Raw genomic sequence first — 27,444 nt, 5'->3', positions numbered from 1 at the left:
TAATAAATCTAGAATCTGTTTCTATATTAAAAAGAATCGTGCAATAGTCAATAAACAAAGACAGATATATATGTATATATATATATAGGAAAAAGAGATAAAATAAATAGAAGATATATAAAAACGAAAGAAAGAAAAACAAAAAAAAAAAAAAAGAAACAAAAAAAAAAAAGAAGAAGGAAATAATTCAAACACAGTCGCGCGTACGATTTTCTCCGAATGCATCGTTTTGATAAAACGATTTCGCGTTTGGCGGTACGCTCGGCTCGTTTGTTAGGCCGCTCGAACAAACTGCTATCATCGTTTATTCGGCCATTAATCATCCCGAGAGCAGCTGCGTGGCCTTGGTTTTAGTAACAGCTGCTGCTGGTGCCTTTGTGGCTTCGATAAGGAAACCTTCAAGGTTTGATATTCAACCGAAAACACTTTGCGAATTTTCTTGTTTTCATTTATTTCGCAATACACATCAACATTTGCACCAAATGCTGAACGAAAGGGGGGGGAAAAAAAGGATAGGGATAAAACAAGTGAGTAAGAGAGCAAAAGTGAGACAGAGACAGACAGAGAGATAGAGAGAGAGAGAGAGAAAAGAAAAAAAAAGAAAAAAAATTCTCTCCTCTGTACTCGACGTAGAAATAATACTGATAATCGAGTTCGATAGCTCAATGGCGAATCTTTTCGCAACAGAAGGTCAACGTGAACGAAAGAGAGAGAGAGAGAGAGAAAGAGAGAGATAAAAAGAGAGCGAAAAGAATTCGCATAGCTCTATTGTATCGTTCGTACAATGGAATATCCTTTATATACACATACATATGCGTGTGTATATATATATTATATACTTTATATACTATATATATATATATATATAGCTCGACAAAAATACGTAGAGAAGAACCAAACGAATCTATTTAACGAGAAAGGCATCGCGATCGAGCTGCCCCTGGAAATCATTTCGTTTTATTAAATCACCCTTGCGTAACGGCGAAAATGCAAATTTCTTTTCGTTTTCACGTTAACTTTGTACGAGGTAAATAAAATGAAGAAGAAAGAAAAACAGGAAGAAAAGGAAAAAGCAAAAAAAGGAGGAGAGAAAAAAATTCTCGAGAAAGAAAATACATAAATGGAATGGAAGAATTCTCGGTGTGATCCTGTGATATCAAAGGAGGAATCTAAACAAAAAAAAAAAATATTTAAAAAAAAAAAAAAGAAAGAAAGAAAAAAAAATAAATAAGAGAAAGAAAGGAGGGGAGGAACAAAAAGCGATTAAAAAAAAATAGAAGAGAAAGACAAAGAAACCTTTAATTTCATTTGACGGCTTATCGAAATTTCAAAGAAATATGATTAGATATCCTACGTTTTTGCAAAAATGTTATCCTTTATAATGAAATGTGACAAAGCACCGAGGATAGAAGGAGGAATGAAGAAAAATTATTTTGCGTGTGTTGGTATTATACACGGTGATCTTCGAAGCGTATATCTTTGAATTCGAGTAATAAAACTACCGAGAAATATTAAACGCGCACAATACACACACACACATACACACACATACCCCCTGCTGAATGTACAACAACAACACATGGTGGAGAATACAGTTTTACGGTATTTCGCGCAGCATGTCGTTTCAAACTATGGCACCCATGACGACAGCATGGTGATACGATTTCGCTGAACTTGCATGAAACAAGGGGGAAGTAGAAAAGTCAACGAGAAAGACGTATCTATCATTTGTTTCTTTCTTTTTTCTTCTTTCAATATTTTTTCTCTCTTTTCTTTTTTTTTCATTTTCTCTTCTTTTCTTTTCTTTTTCTTTTTCCTTTTTTTTTTTTTTCGTTTCTTTTTTTTACCTCTCTTTTTCACTTCCATAACACCGCAATATCTCGGGTGACTCTTATTCAACGAGAGGAACCTTTATTGTTCTGAACAGGAATGCTACGAAAGCCAACGATATTTTCTGACAACAACAAGCTGTCCTTCTTACGTATAACTTTTCAACTTTTCAAATAACAACGTCCTTCGTTCGCAATATCTTACTTTGATTTTTAATTGTACGAGAATAATAAAGAAATATCTAAAGAAAGAAAGAAAGAAAGAGAGAGAGAGAGAGAGAGAGAAAAAAAAAAGAACAAAAACAAAAATAAAGAAGTAACAGTAAAATATGTAAAATGTATGACATTTTTATATTATTTTGGTGAATTCAAAGATATTATTTTATCTTCGATATTTTGATCAAGAAATTTCTTCACGTAGTGTTATTTCTCTTTTGTTTTTCTTTTCTTTTTCTGAAGATAAGCGTATCTAAAAAAAAAAAAAAAGGAAGGAGAAGAAAAATAAATAAAAATAAAGAAACAATAAAACGTGAAAAATACATGTACATTGTGCTGTTCGATTCAACAATATTATTTTATCTCCTATACTTATTATCTCTGTCTAGAAATTTCATTATGTAATATCATATTTTCTTTTTTCTTCTTTTTTGATCTTATAGATTGTTAATTGTACGAAAAGACAGACGAATTTTAAAGTACAATAAAATATAAAAGATATTAATTATTAAGGATCGAATTATATCGTTCTATTTCCAATACTATTATTAAAAAATTTATATATATATATATATACATAAATGAATCCAAAAAGGATCGATAAAGAGGTGAAATAAAATGTAAATATGTTATTAAATTCGAATTGAAAGGGACGAAAGCGTGAAAACAATTGAAAAAATGGAAAAACAAAAAAAGAAAACCAAAAAAAGGAAAAAAAAGAAACAAAACGAGAAATGAAAAAATAAAAAACGCAAGGGAAGAAAAAGGACGGAGGAAGTGGAAGAAAAAGAGAGAAGGGAAAAAGGGAGAATAGAAAAGAAAAGAAAAGGAAAGGAAAAAAAAGAAGAAAAGAAAAAGAAAAGAAAGAGAAAAAGGAAGAAAACGTAGGAGGGGGAAAAATAAAAATTGAAATTCAGAATAAAAGAGTTAGAGAGTACGACGGTGGGGGATGGTGGTGGGGGGAGGAAACGCTTGAAAAAAATATGTCGGTCGTTTGGGTGCTACTGTCCGGACGTAGGTAGGTAGGCATTTTTTTGTTAAAGCGAAACAAAGGTATAGGTGAACAATTCTTGTGTAAACGAACATAGCACTACGAGTCTCTCGATGAAACCAAGCGCATAGAACACGCCTTCGAACGAGACTCCTCTCTATGTAAAAATTCAGGGAACTCAATTTTTTCTCTCGTTCTACGACCGAGTGAGTTTTCTGTCTCCTCTATCTCTGTCTATTTCTCTATCCTTCTCTCTCTCTCTCTCTCTCTCTTTACGTATGTGTCGGCTCCTCGCAATTCCCTCTTTCGGATACACTTTTTCAGTCGGTGTGTCGTGCAATTCGGCTTCCCACCTTTTCAGTACAATCATCCATCTCTCTCTCTCTCCATCTCTCTCTCTCTCTCTCTCTCTCTCTCTCTCTCTCTCTATCTATCTCTCTCTCTCTTTCTCTCTTTTTCTCTCTAATTTAGCTTCTTTATCTGAAGCACAGTAAAAATATATTCCGTATTTTTGAATTTTTCTACTTGGAATATTTAAACTCTTTTACTCTCGAGTGTCTTGTTATTGCATCAAAGAAAATTATAAAGAACGAAAAGAATGAGAGAGATAGAGAAATTCATAGAGAGATCGCGATCACGTTGAAAAAAATTCGTCGGATGATCCAATCTTATCGACTTATTGATCGTATTCATATACTTTCGTTTAGGTTTATCTACGTCGATTATATTTCCTTTCGTTTTTTTTTTTTTTTGGTCGAATTGTCAATCATTCGACAGATTTTTCATGTTTTCCTACCTAACCAACGAACCATGATTCCCATAAAAGGAGAATACTTGGGGAAACAGGGAGAGGGTTAATCCCGTAGGATTACGTCATCGAACTGTCGACCGATTGAAATCGGATTACATCACGTGCGCGAGTACGATGCTTTATCGAAAATACCTCTCTCTCTCTCTCTCTCTCGTGTTGAATTCCGTGTAGTATTTAGGTGTCTATATTTATAGATATATCAATCGTTTATGAGAGGAGGAAGGGAAGATTAGATCATCGTTCGATAAGATTTCTATGTGATCATGAGGTTATTAAGAATTATAGATTCATATTATTTCATTATTTCATTATTTCATTATCTTTACGATTATGAACGTTTTACAATTAGAAAATCTTTTGATATTAATGTTTAAAATACGATCGTTTGAAATCGATAAAATAAGAATCGCAATTTATCAAGTTATTTTTCTACGATCATTTTATAGGATAAATCTTCTTTTTTTTTTCTTTTTCTTTTTTCTTTATTTTTTTTTTTTTTTCTTCTTTCACGTATCGATACTAATTAACTCTTCAGAGCCACGATAGGAAGAAATCATTTCTGTTGGAAAGAGAAAGAGCTTGGCTTTCTGGATATATATATATATATATATATATATATATATATATAAAAGAAAGGAAAAAAAAATAGAAATAAAAAAGAGGACAAAAAGTGGAATTGTTGAGGGGAATTGTTAAACTGCCCGTGGGCTGCACTTTGTGCAGAAAGTAAAGTTGCTTTGAAATACTTTATGACTAGTGCTAAAGAATGAAAGAATCGATGAAAGAAGAAATTTTCTTCAATGAATTATCAAAGGCCTACTCGAAAACGCGATTCTATTCGATTTACGAGTTTTAATTGATTTTATTTCTTCCTCTGCTTCTTCTTCTTCTTCTTCTTCTACTTCTTATTTTTCTTCTATTATTTTTTTTTTTTTTTCTAATTCTTTTTTTCTCTTTTCCTTTTGATACCACACGATAAAAAATGATTTCATTTATTTCAAATAGAACAACGAGATTTACGTATGTACGTCTCGTTCCTCGTTCGAACGATGAACTATAATCTAACCGAACGTTATATAAATTAAATTTGATTTTGCGGAGACATCAAACTCTCGGTAATATTAACAGAAGTTGCCGAGAATGGTTGCAATTGACCTCGACAGATAATATCGTAACGTGACGATTATGTTTTATTACACTTTTTAGAAGATCATTAAGTTCGAGTTAAGTTCATATTAAACGCAAAATATTTCATCTGAGAATTAAATCAACGATTTCTAAATCATTCAGTGTTATATGATAGATAATTTCTTATCAATGTTAACCTGGCTTATTGAAAATTTTCGAACGACATTTAATTCACATGAAACTTCAAACGAAATCTTCTCTTTCAATTTCCCTCGACATTTTCAATATCATTTTTTTAATTATAACGTTAGTTCCTATATATTTTATTATCCTCATATATATATATATATATATATATATATATATATATATATATATATATAACTGAATAACGAGTATGTACCATATTTCTCGAAAAAAATTAATCATTTTGTCTCTGGCGAACAAATGAAAAAGAAGAAGAAAAAAAAAAAAGAAAAATATTGAAAAAAGAGGAGAGAGAGAGAAAGAGAAAAAAAAAGATGAAGCCAACTTTTGCGAAATTAAGTGAAACGTTTCGTCGCCAATTATATTTTATAATCAATAAAATTTAATAAATATTTTCCCCCACGGAATTGCTTAATCCGCAATAAATTTTTCAAAACTTCAATAATCTCCATCCACAATAAGCACACAACTTTCGTATAGAGGAGTTTATTTTTTATTTTGTTTTATACATATATATATATATATATATATATATATATATATATATTTAAAAGTTAATACAAAAATGAATGTGTGTCGTTTCTCTAATACGTATCTATAGTTATTATTATAACCATTATGTTATTAAATTACTATAAAATGAACGATCAGATGATATAAAATACAAGACTATAAAATAAAAGAATATTCATTTTCGTTTACTCGTACTCGTACATAAACAACAATATTTATAATAGTTCGAGAGTATCGTTAACGTCGTACGCGTCAACCACGATAACGTTATACGTAGTTTTACCTGACGTACGAGAGTTTCGGTTCAACAATGCAGAGAATTCAACAAGTATCGAGCCATGTGCCAGTTTACTCGACGTTTCCTCTTTGTTCCATATATGTTATCGTATGGAACACCAACGAATTCGTAAATTCGTTCTCGGCTTCTCCGTTTTCGTGGTCTCGTTAAAGCGCACGCGTTTATTCACTTAGTTAGTTGTCTGATTAATCGAGCGAATAACATCTTCATGTAATATATAACTATGCATGAAAATATCTAAGGATATTCTATTATTTCTTTGATTATTATCGTGAAAAAGATTTAATGCATTTCTTTATTAATTCAATTATTTTTAATAATTAAAATTATCTAATTTCTCTCTCTCTCTCTCTCTCTCTCTCTCTCTTTATCTCTATCTCTATCTCTATCTCTTTCTTCCTCTTTATTTCTCTTTTGCTTTTATAAGAAGAGCTACAAGAAATATTATTAGTTAAAACGTTAGAAATAATTGTATATTAAGTTTAATTAAATCCTTTAAAGAGAAATTATATAACGTCAAAACTATGATATCACTTATATAATTAATATTTGATTTAATTCTAAAATTCATTGCTTTATATCAAATACGATTTGAAATTATATTCAAAAGGTTATATATATATATATATATATATATATATATATATATATATATATATATATGTATGTATATATAATGTAATTAATGTGATTTTGATAATGGAATAATTCGAAATAATGTAAATTTCTCTAACGATAAAGATTCCTCGATGATATATAAACGTGGAATGTGTCCAATGAATATTTCAATTTGATACACTTGTACAATTTGAAATCTTTAAAAGTTGTTAACTTTAAATTTCGATACATATAATTAATTCGTCCATATAATAGGCAATTCTAATTAATGGAATACATCGAAAATTTGCGATGTTTAGACTTAAAAGCGCAACAAGTGTAACGTCGAAGAGATGGCTGAAGGCGACCTTTTCGCTCTGGCAAAGCGGTTACGAGTGGTTGCTCTCGTGGCTGCTGCACTAGTAACTGAAGTAGCCCTCCCTTTCGCTCGTTTCGAATAAAAAATGAGGGTATTTCGTTTGCGAAGTGTCTTTGATCGTTATACTCGTACTATGTACGAGAGAATACCGTTTGCTTGAGAGAGTTCTTTGGAAAATCAGCGATTTTATTATGTTAAAACGTTGTTTTCTTAACGAATTCTCTTTACCTGAGATTGAATAGAAATTTTCAAGAGGAAAAAAAAGATCAAAAATCTTTATATATATATATATATATAACCATAACTTAATTAACATTAAAATTATCGAACCATACAGAAGGGCAAATTTGAAGATTTATCGAAATTATAATTATTCGAGGGATGTTAATTAAAAGCGTTGCTTTTCTTTTCCTTTCTTGTTTTTTTCTTTTTTTTTTTTTTTTTCATTTTTAAACTTATTATCGTAAAATTAAATGTACGAAAAATAATGACGAATAAATAAATAAAAAAAAAAAAAAGAAAAAAAAAAAAAAGAAAAGAAAACAAAAGAAAAGGAAAGAAAAGAACAAATAAATCAATAGCGAATCACTTATTAATTTCTTCTCGCATGGATATCCATAGATCTATAAATCTTTTCTTTATTTTCTGAATGTATACGCAAAAATCTATATTATATGAGGAAAAGAAAAGAAACAAAAACAAAAACAAAAACAAGAACAAAAAAAGAAAAGAAAAGAGAGAAAAGTTATGATTCCTTTTTCTTTTTTCTTTTATCGTAAAAGAATAAAAAACGAACTTGCTATTTTTTGCTCCCTAAAATGATAATCGTTAAAGGTTCTGCTAAATTGCAAGAATCGTTGAAGGTGCTGAGCTACAATCGCCGAGGGTGTGTCAGTAAGGGTCCGAAGTATGGCTTTTACAAAGCTTTCTCAAGCTGCCTTTACTCCTCCGTCTCTTCCTCCTCCACCTCCTTTTCCTCTTCCTCCTTTTCCTCCCTCTTCTTCTCCTCGCATTCCTTTCGTTCATGGCTTCTGTCGCGCAGGACTGAAAGTTGAGACGGGGGAGCCAAGAATGGCGCAAATTGGCACGATATCTGTGCTAACAAGCGCGTAATCAGGTCGGCTCAAGAAGCACCCTCCCTCCCTCCCTCCCTCCCTCTCTCTCCCTCTCTCTCTCTCTCTCTCTCTCTCTCTCTCTTGTTCTGTCTTGTTATATCTTTCTACTTTGTGACATTCGAAACTAGTCGAAATAAAAGTCAATTTAAAAATGATTCGAAATCGATTGAAAATCGATCTATTATATCGTAATATAATTCATAGATATTTCGTATATTATATTAAATAATCAATTCTATTTAACAAAAAAAAAAAAAAAAAAGAAAAAAGAAAAATGATTTTAAATTTATCCAATCGATAATATCGTATAATTTTCAAAAATATTTTTCTATTTGTATCATCGTAGAAAAAATATTTATTTGCTATTTGTTTATAATTCCTTGACATACGAGTATAGAAAGAGAGAGAGAAAGAGAGAAAGAGAGAGAAAGAGAGAGAGAGAGAGAGAGAGAGAGAGAGAGAAGGGGAGAGAGAGAGAGTGAGTGAAACAGGGAGATATCGTTAATCTGGAAAAAAATGTCGCAGTTTGATAAATGCGCGGTCATAGGGTTGCGGAGTTGGTCGACGATGAATATTCGTCATCGGAACGTTTCGTCGCGCTTGTATATATGTTTCACGATTCAATGAACATTTCGGTCACTTGGTCATTTTCAACGGCACCAAAAGCGCGAGGAATTCTCTAAATCGATGAAAGTGTTCGTTCGTTAACCGGAGGTGTAATTGCACGTCCGTCCCTCAAAATCTCGATTTTATTTACATATTCTTTCGATACTAATAGCTTGTCCCATTGAGTATTTTTCTTCTCTATTTTTTTTTCTCTTTCCTTTTTTTTTCTTTCTTTCTTTTTTCTTCTTTTTTTTTTTGTTTTAATCGCAAATAATATACATTGACTTTTAACTTAAAGTAATTTCTTTGTTTTAAATTGAGAAAAATAAAACAAATATATCAAAAAACTTCTCAAAATTTTATATGTCATTCTATATATACGTATATATTATTTCGTCCTAATGAATCTTCTAATATTTAATAATTAAATATATTTCTTTGTACATATATCATATCGTATTATGTATCGTTTCAGTCTATAACAATATCGAATGTTCAAAGAAGTTGGTCTTAACTTGATTATGCAATTAAAACTCTCATAAACGCGAACACCTCATGAGTTTTACGATAGTGTTAAACGATGCGCATGAATATAATCTAATACACGTGATACTACGTGAACCAACGTCAATTTCCTTTTTCACGTCGAGCAAACGCACGAGAATATAAATAACAAAGATGACGATAAAGGTAAAAACTTAATGAGTGATAAAATGAACTTTTCCTTTTTCCCTTTTTCTTTTTTTTCTTTTTACCTCTCTTTCTCTCGTAACCTTATCAATACCTCGTAAACCTATCAAAAAGTAAAAAGAATTAACGTGTCGTATAATATTATCATTATATATATATATATATACTTGTTTTTTATTGCTGATATAATATCATTGATAAATTTCGAAATTTCTCGCTGTAATTGTAAACAAAAATAAACAGAGATAATAAATCCTCTTGCGTATGCTTTTATCCTTTCAGTATCATTGTAATAAAATTAATATTTATTAAAAAGATATATATATATATATATATATATATAAATTAAATATAAAAATAAAATGATAAAATAATAGATACTTTAAAGAGGAGATCTCGTTCGAAAAAATAAAAATCAATCTGAATAAATCAAAATGTGACTTAAAAAGAATTTCTAGATTTAAAAGAAATATGTTTTTATATATAAATATATATATATATAGAAAAAAAAAAGAGAAATCAAATCATCAGCTGATCACAAAATCGTCTTATTTCAAAAGTTTCATGGATGAAAAGTAAAAATGATCCCATTTTCAATTTTCCATTTTTTACTCTGTCTTCGATCGTTCGGCTATTTCGTATTTTTTTTTCGTTTTTCTTTTCTTTTTTTTTCTCTCTAAAAAAAAAAAGATTCTTGATACACGTATCGTTTCCTTAGACGAACATAAGATATCTTTTCACCCTTAATCAAGATTTTGATTTGAAAAGTGAATCTATACTACGGAAAAATATTTTCAAGCTTTGATTTATCTTTTTTCTTTTCTTATTATTTTTTTCTTTCTTTCTTTCTTTCTTTTTTTTTCTCTCTTTTTCTCTTTTGTTCCTTTTTTCTTCTTTCCTTTTATCCCTGTCATCTCGTTTCTCCAACCGAAGAATCAACCAAAAAATGTCTTAGACTTCTTGGCCCGTGTTTTCTGACAATCTCGTGTGTTTGCCGACTCTATGATATTCGATATTCTCTCGTGGGAGTTATGATGAAAACGTAAGGGGACCGACCGTACAAACGTTTATTCGTGAAAGATCCAGCTTATCTACTATCACCAAATACCAGCTGCCCTACGTCTTACGATTTCTTTGGGGATTTTTCATTTTCTTTTTTTCATTTTTTTTCTCTTTCTTTTCATCTTTCTTTCAACATCCATAAATCGCGAGTAAAAGAAAAAAAATTAGTATCAGCGTAAAAATTTATTACATTCTATTTTCGTTCAAATAAAATAATTATGAAATGTATATATATATATATATATATATATTTTTTTTTTTCTTTTTTGTTATCGTTTGAAGAGTAATGAAATTCATAAAAATAAATCTGATTAAATCCATTAATTTAACATCGCAAATCCCTCTGTTCAGATATTACAAACTTACTTTTCTAAACATTTATTAACTTCACGATGACCGTCTATTCCACTAAATCGTTTCCTATAACTTTCCAAAATTACATTAACTCTAACTTCATGCACGATAAGTTAAACTAGGAGAATTGATGAACGATCGACGATTTTCCAAATTCATTCGACATTATAAACGTACCATTACAACGAAGCCAAATTTGGCAGCAGTAGATATTTAATACACTGGATGATCGTTTCCTCTTCATTCAATATAATTAGATATATACTGAAGTGAAATATTGTATTGTTAAAGTTGATACGGTTTACTAATATTAGACTAAAACGAACGTGAATTCTCTCACGTTTATTAATATGCAGTATATTCGTATATTATAAATTAAATGTAATATTACGTACATTTATTTCTCAAAATTTCTATTCACAAACGTAAACAAATTTCTCTTCTATCAGGAGATCCTACCACTTCGGCTGTTTCCTTACGACTGAATTCGAAGGACATATTAAGATCGTATTTAATACTCTACGTAAATACCATGTATATAACAATAATGTTTTACGTATAAGCAAGCAAGCAAGGTCAAAATCGATATCCATATATTTACATTCATTCATTAACCTCTATATGACTCCTAGAATGTTATGAATGTTATTTAAGACGTATATGTATATGTATTATATAAATAAGTTTTCCTTTTAAAGATATTTTTATATGAATTATTTCAAAATTATTTTTAATCATTTTTACGATATACTCGATGAAAAGCAAATGGATATATTTTAATCTTTGAAAAATAATTCTTTCATATAATATTATTATTTTTTAAATATATATCTTTTAATATCTTAAATATACTTAAATCACTTTTATAATCATCGGCTCGTATTAGAGGCGTAGAAATTATTAATTCGATCTCATCAGATTTAATTCGTCACGTTTAACTCTGTTCTAAATTTTTTCAAAATTATTTTTTTTTTTTTTTTTTTTTTGGCATCGTATAATAATATCGCAGTATCGATCTTAATCTTTAAGAAACATTATAAATAGTTGAACGATGTATATATGAAAATTTTTAACTTTTACATTTAATTAGCAACTTCATATACGTACGCATTTCTCTCGCAAATGATCAAATACTGCAATACTAATCGAATTTTTCTTCAACTTTCTAATACATCATAATTGCTCTTAATCGAGATTAATAAATTACTCTTTTAAATTTAAAATAAAGAAAAAAAAAACAAATTCCTCATCTATATATCAACGTAGATAAATTTTTATTACAATGAAAGAATAATTATATTTATGTATTAAATATAAATCATTATATTTATACATTAATTGGATTACGATAATTTCTTTATATTTATTTTTTTTTTCATTTTCTTTTTCATTTTCAATATAAATAAATCTATTTAAAATATAAACTATTAAGATATCGTATCGTATCGTTCAAAGGCGTACATACATATCATTTACGTTTTATTAATTCTTTCTCTCTTTTTGATTTCCACAAATTCGGAATCTTCCTTTCACCGTTTTACAAGCTATAAAAGTTTTTAATTAAATTTCCCTTGGCATAAACTTTGCCATGTTAATTTTTTTAAAAAAGTTATTCAATCGTAGTTATTCGAATTTCTACTATTTACAATTTGGTCTCCTATCACGAGTATTATTTTTATTTCTTTACACTTTCTTGTGTTTTCTTCTTTTTTCTTTTTCTTTTTCTTTTTTCTTTTATTTTTCTTTTTTCCTTTCTTCGAACTTTCACAGTCCCCGTACGCGACTTTACTTTTCTTCAAATTCGTTTCTTTTTCGAAGATCGTATTTTCAGTTGGAAAGCTAGTGAACAATGAGAAAATTTGTTTTATCGAATGAATCGTACATGGTACAAGTAGTTACACACAAAGTGTACCACAAATTCTATCGTTCCTACCTGAAGTTACAATGGAATGGAAAACGAATAGATGTACGAAGAGAATAAGCGAGAGAAAAAGAGACAGAAAGACAAAGAGAGAGAGAGAGAGAGAGAGAGAGAGAGAGAGAGTGAGAGAGAGAGAGAGAAAGAGAAAAAGTCAAAGGAAAGAGTTAGAAAACGATAAGAGTAGAAATAAAGAAATAAGGAATGAAAGAAAGAAAGAAAAGATAAAACAAATACTTGTTTCTTTCGCAATAAATTCGAAAGTTGTTAAAAAGAGAAACTTCAATTACATAATGTTTTTTCTATTGAAAATAACTAAAAACTTGGAAAAAAATTCGAAATAAAATGAATGTCATTGTCAAATAGTATTAAATATATCAATGTTAGTTGTAGAAACGTGCTTGACGTTTAATTCACAATTAATTGAAAACTAGTATGATTCTAATTTCGATGTGCATTAGTGTAATAATTAATAGTTAACAGTTCTAATTATTATTGTAATTATAGTTATTACTTAATAACTTTATAGTTTTTAAAGTTAATTATATCAAAACAAAAAACAAAAAAAAGAAGAAAAAAGAGAAAAATCTGTCCAATTATTAATCGTCTTTATTAATTTCGATGAAAGTGTCGAATGAAAAATATTCTTATTTGCGTTTAGTCCGTCATTAACCATAGAAAAATATCTCATATCGGTTTTTACGTTTCTCACGTAGTATTTACTTTTCTGACGTGTATTAAAGTTCTTTTTTTTCTTTTCTTTTTTTTTTTTTTTTTTTCATTCGAAAATGTCCCTCGAAATATTCAATATATAAAAAGCAAGTCACGAAGAGTGAAGCTAAAGAGGTAGTAGAATGAGGATATCGAGGAAAAGGGGAGAAAGAAAAGGGGGAAGGGTTAGAGAAAAATACGAAAAATTTTCTTTCTTCGCACTTCGATAAATTTATGTCGCTCGACAGCACATCGTTACGTCACTCCATCGAATGACAAAGAATGCTCGCCGTTAAGAAACGTTCCCAAATGGTTTCTCAAAAAATGACGAGAAGCTAGTACGTCATAAAGCATAAAGCTTTGCGAATTGAAAATGAAAACCAAGTAAATATTCAATCTTATCCTCGAACAAAATAATTTTTTTCATAATTTCATCGATACTTTTTTTCTTTTTTTTTTTTTTTTTTTTATTTTTTCCTTTTCTCCTTCGACCAAAAATATAAAATATCGTTCGTAATAAAGAAACATAGAATACGTGTTCAACGTCGAAATATATTCCATTTTAATATCTATTATTTTTTACAAAGATTTATAATGGAGATCTATTTTATTATTTAAATTTTAATAATAATTAATTTTCAATTTATATATTAATTAACTTAACTCAATATTTAAATTTATATTTTTCTTCGGTAACTGTAACAAATCAATTCTTTTTAATTAAACTTTTGTTTGATTTCATAAATTATTTTTGCGGTGTAAGATTTCTTCATGCATATATAAATATACATATATTCATGTATATATATTGTATGTATATATTATATATATATATATATATAGAAGTGTTTCGTCGCAGTATCGAATTATGCATGCGCGCACGACCGAACGTGCACAAGTTCTACGTTTATATTTCTGAATTCTTTGAATTCACGTATTCCGTAAAAAGTCATAGCCTCCTAAACCCAAAGGGGATGTTCTCGTGGAAGCTAAGCTATTCGAATTCGTGCTGAGAAGGAAAATATCTGGATGAAAGAAAAGATAAATGTGAAGAAAAGAATAAGAGAAAGAAAAACGAAAGAAAAAGAATGTATTTCACATTTCGAAGTAATAGAAAATCTTTCGGCCCATTTTTTCCTTTCTGTTTCCCACAAAACGTTGGATTACTGTGATTCATCTTCCAACGAAATAAACCATGATTATTAGAATATATCGATTCAATAAATTCAAATTTGATGAACAAATGATAATTTTTAATTAGAATACTTTCAATAATTATTCCGATATAATTATAATGTTTAAAAAATATTTGTATTATTTCATACGCTCACGTTTATACGAAATAAAACGATATTTATAAAAAATATATAATCCAACGATATCGTTCTGCGATCAGATGAGATAATCTTTAACTGTAATATTTATAATAATTATTGTAATAAATTTCATTCGATAATTCAAATTTCACGTTTAAATGAAATGAGTATATATATATATATATATATTTTTTTTTTTTCTTATACGAAATAACAAACTGTGGAGAAAAAAAGCAAGGGATGAAAGAAGGAAAGAAATAACTAAAGTAAAATCAAAAAAAGGAATTTCTTTCGAAGATAAAAAAAAAAGGGAGACACAATTGAAATTTATAAAATAGGAAAAAGATGAGAAGATTTGTTTGAACGGATAAATGTATGAATGGTCTAATCTGATATCGTATATCGTATATACACGGTGTACGGTATTTAATTTCTAATGAAGTGTACGATCATGTTGTTAAAACTGCAAAACATTATTACTATCTCATAACGAAGTGACCAGATTCAATTAAAAATTTTGTCAAAAGGGAATTGCAATGTCATTGGCTTTCTAATAACATATGCATTAAATCCAATCGATTTCGATCATATTTTTAACTCTCATACTTTTATACCACTATGGTTTTTCATTTCTATGATATATAATAACGTAAGTGAAGTACTAATCATAAAATAAGTTTTATATATATATATATATATATATATATATATATATATATGTATATATATATATATGACAGCTAACACAGGTTTGATTTTTACACACTTTATAAAGTAGGAATATGGAAAATGACGATCACTATGTTTCTTGGGCATTCCTGAAACGTAAAAGGGAATCACAAGAGATACGGTCACGTTGTTGAACTTCGCCGGAATGGCATTAGGTGGCATTAGAGATCGGGCTGGTTTAATCCATGACGGATGAATCACGGCTCTCTCTCTCTCTCTATCTCTCTCTCTCTCTCTCTCTCTATCTCTCTCTCTCCGAATCCGCTTTCAGAGAAGTCCATGAAAAAGGAGCACGTTGAGAATCTCTAACGAGGTGAAAACATCATAGATACTTTGTTAAAAATCTTCTTAAAATATTAATTATTTTGTTACGTGCAGCGAAATATATATATATATATATATATATATATATATATATATATATGTATAATTTTCTTTTTCAAAATAAAAGCGCTTCGTTGAATATCACTTTTAATTATTTAATTATTTTCTTCTATTTTTTTTTTCGTGTCTTCACTAAAATTACTCAAAATTTAACAAATTGTCTTATAACTTATATACAAAATATATAGATTGCTTTTTATATACATATTAAATAATCTGTATATATCTATTTTATATGGATTAGATATCGATATAGTTTGTCAATGAAAATGTATTTATACTTATTATAATATAGTAGAAGGATAATTTAAACAATATATTTTATACTATTGCATTACTTATACTATTATTATTTAATATTATTTATATCATTTGTTCATATATATATATATATATTTCATATATTTTTTTTGTAGATATATTTTCAGAGATAACAACTAACGATTACTTTTGTGACAAAAAGGAAAAAAAAAAAGAAAAAGAAAGAAAGAAAAAAAAAAAAAATATAAAAATATAAAAATTGAACAAATACAGAACAAATACAGAAAATATAAAGGTGTCACTTTGGAATAACATGACAGTTGTATGGGATTGATAAAACAGTGAATTTGTTTTCTCAATTTTCTCTGAATTTTTTTATCATTTTATTTTTTTATTTTTCATTCTCTTTTTTTTTTTTTAGATTCTACTCACCACATATGAAACATATTTAATTAACGCAAAGGATATCAATCCTTTATAAAGATTATCTATATATGTATATATATATATATATATATATATATATATATATATATCTTAACATAACATATAGTATGTACGTATGTAGTTCGATTTAATTTTCATCCTTTTCTTTTTTTCTTTTTTTCTTTTTGCGGAAAAACTGTTTAAGAGATTGCATGGGAAAAGTTTTTGAAAGGCTCATCATGAAACAATATCGAGAAGCATCAAAGTAAAGACATTTCTGAGAAACTTACGACGTCTAAGTATCTTAAAAATCTATTCTCTATCTCTAACATTCCCATTAAAAACTTTTTCAATAGTTTACGCGAAAATGATAATACGATTGTCTCTACGTTTCTATCTTCGAATTCAAGACATTCGAATTGTCTCACATTATCGTCTTATTTATTGACAAAAGTACTTCGAATGCGAGCATTGAAAATAAAAGAAAAATAAATAAATAAAATAAGAAAAGAAAAAGAAAATATTAAATTAGAAATCTTTTTAGTTCTTTGGTGCACGTCGTAAGGTAGATTCGATTAATTTTTTTCTTCTTCTTTTTTTTCTTTTTCTTTTTTTTTTATCGATTATTATAAAGTCAATTTCTTTTTTCAGATTTCCATTCTTCTATATTTTCTCTCTCTCTCTCTCTCTCTCTCTCTCTCTCTTTCTTTCTCTCTCTCTATTTTATATCCGATCACGTATTTTTAATCACGATTTTACAACGGCATCGGGCCAAATTTCAATCCGATACTTTTTTTCACTTTTCAAAATTTTCAAACTCGCTCCATCGAATGATCACGAACAAAACGAGGTGGCCTTTTTCATATTCGTTTTTCGCAATTTAACACATTGCACCAATCAATATGTGCGTGCGTATCTGTGTTGTGTGTGTTTTTTTTTTCGTTTTCTCTCTCTCTCTCTCTCTTTCTACCCTCCCATCTCAACCCTACAACTGTTCACATTTCATTCCTGCGACATGTTCGAACGTTCGACGAATTTAATCTCATATTATCGATTTTGCTCCGTTAAAACAATTTCTCTATTATACGCATTTAATTAGATCAACACTACGCTATTGAGAATGTAAAAATGAAAGAAGAAAAAAAAAAGACAAAAAAATAAGAAAAAAAAATAAAAGAATGCTATTAACCAACGAAAAGGATTTCAATTATTTTATAAATTTAACGAGATCTCGAGATACGTGTGCGTTACTAAAAGAAAAAAAAAAAAAGAAAAAAATAAAACGATACCATTCCAAGTGTTAATACTCAATAAAGATTTCTTTTAAGAAGTTCACAGTTTGAAAACATTTAAAGTACTATACGTATTATGATACGGGGGGATCAAAATCGAGTGAATTTTCTATGTAAAATGAGAGTAAGTAATCGGGGAAAAAAAAAGGAAAAAAAAAAGAAAAAAAGAAAAACAAACAATAGGACGAAGTCTTCTAGCGTCCTTCGAAGAGGACTCATGATAAAGAGAAGACGTCCTTTGAAAGGGAAGAAGAGGACGTGTGCGAGCACAAGGCTTCCTTTTTTCTTCGGTAGTTGCGAACACTTCCCGTGGGAGCCCTTTTGACATCGGCTCGGAATCTCTTTGATCCCGTAGGCGGAACTCTACCATCAACAGGTGAGCGAGACACTCTCTCTCTCTCTCTCTCTCTCTTTCTCTCTCTCTCTCTCTCTCTCTCTCTCTCTCTCTCTTAACACAACCACACGTTGTATATAACGAAGAAGTCGGTAAGGGACGACCCGTTGAATAGGCAAACTTCGACGTGTCAAGTTATTTTTATCATCATCCTGGAAAAAAAAAAAGATACAATGAACCCTTATCGAGATAATGTATGTGTCATCTTAGCAATTTACCAAAGACCAAACCTATCTATACAACTTATCGAGATATTCATACTTTTTCTTTTGTTTCTTTTTCATCCCTTTTCTTTTTTCTTCTTCTTCTTCTTCTTCTTCTTCTTCTTCCTTTTTCCTTTTCCCATCAAACTTATCATATTTTTTATAATGACTCGAATTTCGATTATAGATATTCTTCATCGATCGATAATTATCGATCAATGTATTATATAATAAAATTTTATTGTAAATATACGATCAAGTGTTTAAATAAAATAACATGGACGTATCAGGTTATTTTTATCGTCGTTCGTCCTGGAAAAGAAAAGAAAAGAAAAGAAAAGAAAAGAAAAGAAAAAAAAAAAAAAGAAAAAAAATACAACGGACCCTCATCGAGATAATGTTTTTCTAATCTTATTAATTTTTCCAAACCCATCTATATCTCTCTCTGAGATGTACTCATATTTTATACAGTTTATCTTTCCTCTCTCTCTCTCTCTCTCTCTCTCTCTCTCTCTCTCTCTCTCTCTTTCTTTCTCTTTCTTTTCCCTCAGGGATATTATAAATTTATAATAATTCGAGTAACGAGTAGATATAGATCTGATAATATTTATTGACTATAATTATCGATCAATATATTATAATAAAATTTTGTGATAAATATATAATCTATTGCTTGATAATATTATAATCAATAATTATAATATTTTATTATAATGTGATATTTTGTTATAAAATATGCCACGATATATTATAATATATAATTAAATTATTATAATTATTAATTTAAGATTGTATATAAATGATAGAGAGAAAAATAATTGTTAACAATGATTTTTCACCTAATGATATCAATAATCGAATAAAATTGATTTAACAAATAATTAGATTGAAAATATTCGACAGGAATATCAGACCAATCGTTATTTTTATAATAGGTACGAAAGGTTTGATTTATAATGACGGATACACATTATTTTTTTTTCTCTTTCTCTTTCTTTCATCTTTTTATCTTTTTCTTTTCTTTCTTTTTTTTTTTTTTTTTTATTGTATTTTTATTTTTATTCCTTTTGAACTACGTTCATAATCTACATTCAAGAAAACTTCTTCATTCACCCGGTGAAGCTCGAAGCTCCAAACCAAATTATTTCCTGTCCTCGAAGTCGAAAGGTCTCGTAAATAAACGACGATTTATATCCCTAGAGAGCGAAGGTAGTAAAACTCGATAAGTCAGCAGCCACCCTTCGTGAGGGTGTATACCGTGACAAAAGGTTCACGATTAGATCAATCCAAATAATTTTCCTTCTTTTTTTTTCTCTCTCTCTCTCTCTCATTCGTATAACTGACCGTACAAAGTCTCATAAATAATTATTTTTTTTTCGATCACCGTGTAACATCACGATTAAGATATTGTTCGTTTATGATCTCGAATTTTTTCTTTTTTTTTTTTTTTCTTTTTTTCCTTTTTGTTCTTTCTCTCTTTCCAAAACACATCAAACTGTCATTAATTCATAATATATATTCTTAAGGGATAAAAGGAGATGAAACGTTTCTTCTTTCTACTTACTTTTCTTTTTCTTTTTTCTTCTATCTCCTAATATCAGATCAGAATTCTTCGATATTAAACTTGACGATAAGATAGCATCGTTCGTTTATCGAGATTTAATTAATCGAACGATCGAAGTCGAATAAGTTTTAGTAAAGGGGTAAAGGGGTGGGTGGGTTTATATAGTAGAATTTATCTGAGAATTTTCGTAAAATGTTTTTCCATCCATCAGAGGTTAAAGTTTACCAAGTACTTCTTACCGTAGAAAAGCTATTTTGTGTCTCATTCATCATACGAAAAGGCGTTATCAACGAAAATGCACGAGAAAGTATAGTGAACGTTTACATTTCTTATTATGGTGCAATCATTTTATTTTCTTCTTTTTTTCTTGTCAACATTTTTTTTTCTCATCAACTTTGCCTAACTATTATTATTATTATTATTATTATTATTATTATTATTATTATTCGATGGTATATATATTTATTTATTATTATTAAAAAAATTATTATTAAATTATTATTATTAAAAAATTTATTATTATTAAAAAAAATATTTTTTTTTTTTTTTTTTACTGTTTCGTAAATAAAATGCAATTACTTGTACCTTTAGACTGAAAATAAAAGACTTAACTTGTTCTCGCGAATTCAGACAAATGGAATTCGAAAGCTATATAGTTAAGAGTCGAAAGCAACTAAGACCGTTGCGAATTGAGACAGTAAATCTAACAAGTTTCACGATTACCACTCGTCTTTCCTCCGACAAAAGTGAAAAACAAAACCGAAATGGTCTGTTAGACATCGTCGGTCGGTCTGTCGGTCGGTCGGTCGAGAGAGAGAGAGAGAGAGAGAGAGAGAGAGAAAGAGAGAGAGAACGAGAAAAAGTTACAGACCAATGTGAAAGAAAAAGAGAGTGAAAAAAAAGAAAAAGGAAAAAGAAGCGAAGTGGACACATTTCCAATGGCTAAGCGGGAAGAGGAGAAGGGGAGGAAGAGGAGAGGAGAGAGAGAGAGAGAGAGAGAGAGAGGGGAATGAGAGAAAAAACCTCGAAGCGAGCAGTTTCGAATTTTTATCCGAAAGTTAACGTTACGGTCTTTTGGTCGAACTAGATTATAGACTCTCTTTCGTGAAATAAGAATTTTATCAAGGTCGTGGCGATCTCGAGAAAACGTTATTAACGATGATGATTCTTTCTTTCTCTGGTAAAAACCTTTAGCTTTCAGAAACCCAAACAAGATAATGCAGAAAGTTTCGATTTGAGCGTTTCGTACATTCCGAGTGCTACTTTGGCTTTGTTCCAACATAAAAGCCACGATAATGAGAAGGGTTGTCCTCCGGTTCGTCGTAGTTGTTTCGAAACTGGGTCGATGTATTTTTCCATTTGCCTTAAAATAAGACAAAAAAAAGAAAAAAGGGAAAAGAAAGAGAAAAAAAGAATAAACAAAAGAAAGAAAGGAAAAGAACGAAAAAAAAAAGAAAGAAAGAAAACGAAAGACAAAAAGGAAACAAAGAGAAAAAGGGGGAAAAAACGAGAAAGGAAGAAGAGAATAAACATTGTAAAAAATAATAATTAGTATCTATATACATATAACACAATATACATATATATACATACATATATATATATATATATATATATTTACGTATATTTAGTTCGGTCCATCCCCCTCCCATCCCTTTAGCCCCATTTTTCGTTTCATTTCCATGAATATAATAAAGATCGTCTTTGCTTTTGTTCTTATGTTATAGCCTTATCCTAGGGTAATTGGTGGAGAACGGGACGGTAGACGTGAGTAACGCGAGCGTGAAATAGATATACAAAGGGTGTTTTGTAAGAGGCAAGGTGCGAAAGGTCTATGCCGTTAAAGCTTACGCGATTATGCTAAAATATTTATTCTACCATAAAGTATTAGCCAAGTCGAGCCGTCTAGGTGTACTGTGTCACTCTACAAATAAGTATACATGTACATATTGTGTTTATATATATATATATATATATATATATATATATATATATATATATATATATATATATATATGTATATACATACGTAAACACACATTTAAGAGTGTATGTATATATATATATATATATATATATATATATATATATATAAATATGTAGCGAACGAGTAACACTACGTATGCTCGATAGCGCAAGAATATTTTGTAAAATTAGACGCGCATTGATCGACGACATCCACGTGCTATCACGTTCACCTTCCCTCGAAAATATTCCGAAGAGTAAAACTCTACCTACCCTTGGTCTACCTATGTATATATGTATGTATGGATGTATGTATCTACCCCTACGTTCGACGACAGATCCAATAATGTTCGAGTCACAGACATCATATATATATATGATATTATATATAAGGCATATCAATAATTTTCACGAAAACCTCCCCAAGGCCTTTTTAAAGATTTCCCGTTTAATCTTTCTTTGATAAGAAAAATATGTCCCTTGGCAAAAGTAAAGACACAATGTATATCATCCTATTTGTAACTTTTCATCGTTCGTAAATAATCGGCGCGAGCGTCCTTTGAGATTTTCCTTTTTATCTGCTTTGCTCTTTCAAAGTAACCAAAGTGAATGAAAAGGGCTTATCAGAAAAAAAGTCTTTCACATTTTCTTCCCAATTTTCTATCGGAAAATAATTCTTTATTATTACGGATAAAATTATTCTTTTTTTTTTTCTTTTTCTTTTTCTTTTTTCTAATTCTTTCGTCTTTTTTTTTTTTTTTTTTTTTTTTTTTTTTCATCGTAACAAATTCAACTGGAAATAATATAACGACCAATTAGTACGCTGAATATATCTACTCGCATTACGTTAAATCTAGTTCTAACCTTTAAGTAACTTCCACCCTTAACGCTTTGTGGTTTTCCTATGGTATCACATCGCGAAAGCTCATTGCTATTATTCCAGTTTGGAGAAACTCCGAAACCTCTCTCTATGTTTTGCTTCCGATTACGAGGCTTTCTCACTCATTCATTCTCTCTCTCTCTCTCTCTCTCTCTCTCTCTCTCTCTCTCTCTCTCTTTCTTTCTTTCTCTCTCTCTCTTTGTTTCTCCTATTTAATGTATTTCTTTTATTTGGAAAATAAATGATTAAAAATATCCAACCATATCTACTACAGAGAAAAAAATTGAGATAATTATGATAACAGATTAAATTTTTTTCCTTTTAGTAAACACTTACTCCAATTTTTTTTTTCCTTTTTTTTTATAATAACAGATAATAACAATAATAATAATAATCGATCGTATCAACTCGTTGACCTAATTAGCCATCGAAAAGAATGGTCGAACCACGAAAATTTCGTGGTTCGATCGAACGTCATAAGCTATTTTAAATGACGCGTATTTAACGTTAAACACGTGGCTATTTGATTTTATGATTCATGAGAACGACATCGGATCTTCCGTTGTAAGTATCGCTGCTTGAAAATAATTGATGGCCAAGAACGAAACGACCTCGTTAATGCTAAACTCGAAGATTTACTACAAAGGATGTCTCCACGAACGGTGTGATTTATATAAACGATTTCACATTATTGTACAGCTAACTATAAAATTTATATACATACATACATATATATATATATATATATATATATATATATATACGTTATGCTTTAGAAGTTATATCAATATTTCAAATGTCAAAATAATTTGGTTAATGATTCTTAATGTCAAACTAAAAATTTATTTCTCAAACAAATACAAAATTCAGATCGGATAATAATCATAAATTATATGTCCTCGCGAACGCGTGCATCTTTGTCTTTAAATAGATCATTCGTCGATGCGGACGTATAATAAAAAAGAAGAAAAGAAAAAAAAAAAGGAAGGAAAGAAAATAAAAAGAAAAAAAAAAAAAAAAGGTAAAAAGGAAAGAACGACGAAGGATATAAAATCTTATATTCCAGTTGATACAATTTCACGTGAAATGATTAAAAAGCTCTGGAGATTGTTACAGCCCTACCTCATCTGCAATCGATACTCCAAATTACGTCTCGTACGTGATACGAGCGTATATAGATCGTCAAAGGGAAAAAAAAAAGAAAAAAAATTGACGAGTTTTACGTCGTTTGATATATTAATCGATTGTAATCGGATGAAATCGATAATACCGTAGCGATGCAACGTAATAAGATGGAAATAAAGTGAGACCATACACGATGAAAGTGTTGGCAGTAAAAGGGATAGGATAAAAGAGAGGAAGAAAAAGTGGAAAAAAGGAAGAAAAGGAGAAAAAAAAAAAAAGAAAGTAAAAAAGAAAAAGGAACAGGGTGGAGGAGGTGGTGGGGAAGAAAAAAAAAATTCGAACGAAAGTTTCTATCGACGAGAATCAACGGGTTAACACGCAAACGAGCCATTCTGGTCGCCATGTTGCAATTAGCGAGTTAAAGAGTAATTACGCGTCGGTCTGCTCGTCACCGTAGCTACTACTATACTCATCATCGTCGACGACACGATTATCCGTCGTTAATGACTACCACACTTTACTACTACCACCACTAAATCATCATCAGTATGTGGCGTATATGCTTATCGTACTCGCATAACACGCTAGAAGAGACCGAGACCGAAACCGAGAGAGATAGAGAGGGAGAGAGAGAGAGAGAGAGAGAGAGAGAGAGAGAGAGAGAGAGAGAGAGAGAGATAGATGTCTATTATACGTAGATAGACGTATTCTCTCACTTTAGTTCCTCATCTCTTGCTAGAAGAAACCAACCGGTTGGAGCGTGAAAGTGATAGATCTAATGAGTTCTCGCTGGAGTCTTCCTCCTGTGGATTGAACATCTCATGCGTGAACTCTTCCCTCTTAGATCTACTCTACTATTTCATCGTACAAGAACCACTTTCCACGTCACCATGGTTTTTGCCACATCGAGAGAAAATCCAATATAGTATGTCGGTCGTTTAAACTTACAGGAGAACCCTATTCTATGTAACGTATCCGTCATTCTCTCATTCTCTCATCTAAAAAAAAAAAAAAAAAAATAAAAAAAAAAAATATATATATATATAGAAAAGAAAAGATGATGGTACAGCTCGTTCGGAAAATATGTTTTAATTAAAAATTTTCTCTTCGGCTTTGAATCTACTTATTGACCTGATTATTAATAATAAGGTTGAATCTTTTTATATATATTAATTTCGGCCAATATTTTGGTACGGTATAGGTTGCGTATATCAGTTAATATCCTTTATATTATATTTTATCGTACCGTACGCACAACGTGTAACGAGTTCGCCTCATTGCACTCGGTTATCGAATGGATCAATAATATCTCATAAATTGAGACTTTGCGCAAAATTTCGAGAGAATAATGAAAATATCATTTATGTTGATGTATGTTATAGATACGAATACATACGTACACACATACACACACACACACACACACATATATATATGTATATATATTAAAACATTTTTAAAAATATATGTGATATTTGTATATTTCATTTATTTCCTTCTTTTCTTTTTCAATTTTTTTTTCTTTTTCTTTTTTTCCTTTTAATATCAATTTTTTCAAAAATATTCTCGAGGAAGTGAAAAATCTTGTCTGGGAGGATAGAGAAAGAACAAAATGGTCAAAGTTTGTTATTAGAAAAGAGAAGAGAATAATGCTTTCGATGTAGTGCCTCTCGTGATCGTCTCCTGCGGAACGAACAAATGCGGCCTTAAGTGCGATGAAGAAATTCTCGGGGAAATTACTCACTCTTTCCATGGGCACTTCGTAAATCGGCTGGGAAATCATTCGCGAACAGGACTGACAAATGAATCATACCGGTAATGGTATGGTCGGATCAATTTGAAAAAAAAAAAAAAAAGAAAAAAAAGTAAAAAAGGAGAAAGAGCAAAAAAGATAAAAAGAGAGAGAAAGAGAGAGACAGAGAGAGAGAGAGAGAGAGAGAGAGAAATATTCAATTCGTTTGAACGACTCAATCACAATGTTCTATTCACTTGTCCATTTCCTTTAACCCTTCATATTATGAAAGTTCTAATCAATGAGGTTAGACCATTCATGCGAATTAATGGACCTTACGATATATACATATATCATGCATGAAATAACTCGAACATACGTGAAAAGCTAATGGAGAAAAAAAAAATAATGAAAGTTAAAAGAAAAAAGGAAAAAAGAAAAGAGAGAGAGAGAGAGAGAGAGAGAGAGAGAAAGAGAGAGAAAGATAAAAAAAAAGGAGAAAAAATATACGATAAAGGTAAAAGTAGGCTTTCAAATAATCTTACAAGGTATATCCGTAGCGATAATACCGCAACATACATATGTATATATATATATATATACATATATATGTATATATATATATATACATATATATGTATATATATATATATATATGTGTGTGGTAGAGCGTTGATGTTGAATTTTAAGATACGTATGATGATACGGAAAATATACGAGTGGAAACGTATTTCCGTATAGCCCCTTAGCGTCGACCATGCGCAAGTAGTAAAGGTGCACGACTAAACGTCCCTTGAATATCATCTATGAAAGATCGACAACGAGCGAGCATAACGTCGGGGGTGCGATAATAATTTCCAGTGGCATAGGCACTGTAATATCATATCTAATATGTCTCGATGCAGATGCACACTTTTTCCTCTCTGTGTTATTCCTTTTATATGTATATACATATATGTATGCATACATATATATTAATTAATTTTTAAAAATAATTTTTTCAAACTAACCCACTCGTAACAATATATGCGTATTGATGTTTTCTATAAGTAGGACTCGTTTAAACAAAGAACAAATATATACAACGAATAACAATTATTTACAATACAATCTATATATACATACCATAAGTAATATATATAATAAATAATATTTAAGCTTATGACAAATTAATATCAGTACGTTTACTTCCAGTACGTATCTACTTATTTTTATTTCCCTTTATTTCTTTTTCCCTTTTCTTTCTTTTCTTCTTTTTTTTTTTTTTTGTTTTTGTTTCTTTTTCTTTATCATTTTCTCCCCTTTGTAAATAAATTTCCGTCCCTACGTGTCTACGTGTCTACATGTTATTCACAAACACATTTCAACTTCACGCAGTAGAAAGTAAAAATCTTCGAACGTCTCCGTTTCTTCCGTTTCTTCTTTTGCCGTTCGTAAACTTTTACGAGAAAGAGAGAGAGAGAGAGAGAGAGAGAGAGAGAGACTCTCACACTTCTCTTTCCGCAAATTTAATTCGAACGAAGCGTCCGCGTCGTTGGCACCGCGACGGTAGAATATAACGTCGGCTTTAATGCATTTGCCGTGGAGAATTTCAGAGCATGGAATTTCCTTTCCCCTACCCTTTCCTCCCTCCCTCCCTCCCAACCACCTACCATCCCACTCCCACTCTTCTCAGCAACGTTTCAGCATCGAGCGTTCAACGTCGACGCATATATATATATATATATATATATATATACACGTGCTCG

The 27,444-nt window shown here is 29.9% G+C and overlaps 1 protein-coding gene across 10 annotated transcripts in view; it reads right to left on the bottom strand.

The window, feature by feature from the left end:
* The window catches only part of LOC124432107 (dopamine D2-like receptor), a 143,348-nt gene that overhangs the window by 94,470 nt on the left and 21,434 nt on the right, over positions 1 to 27,444 (bottom strand). The gene's annotated exons all lie outside the window — the stretch shown is intronic.

This window comes from Vespa crabro, chromosome 23 (assembly GCF_910589235.1).
Source record: "Vespa crabro chromosome 23, iyVesCrab1.2, whole genome shotgun sequence".
NCBI lineage: Eukaryota > Metazoa > Arthropoda > Insecta > Hymenoptera > Vespidae > Vespa > Vespa crabro.
This window is presented reverse-complemented; position numbering and strand designations above follow the sequence as displayed.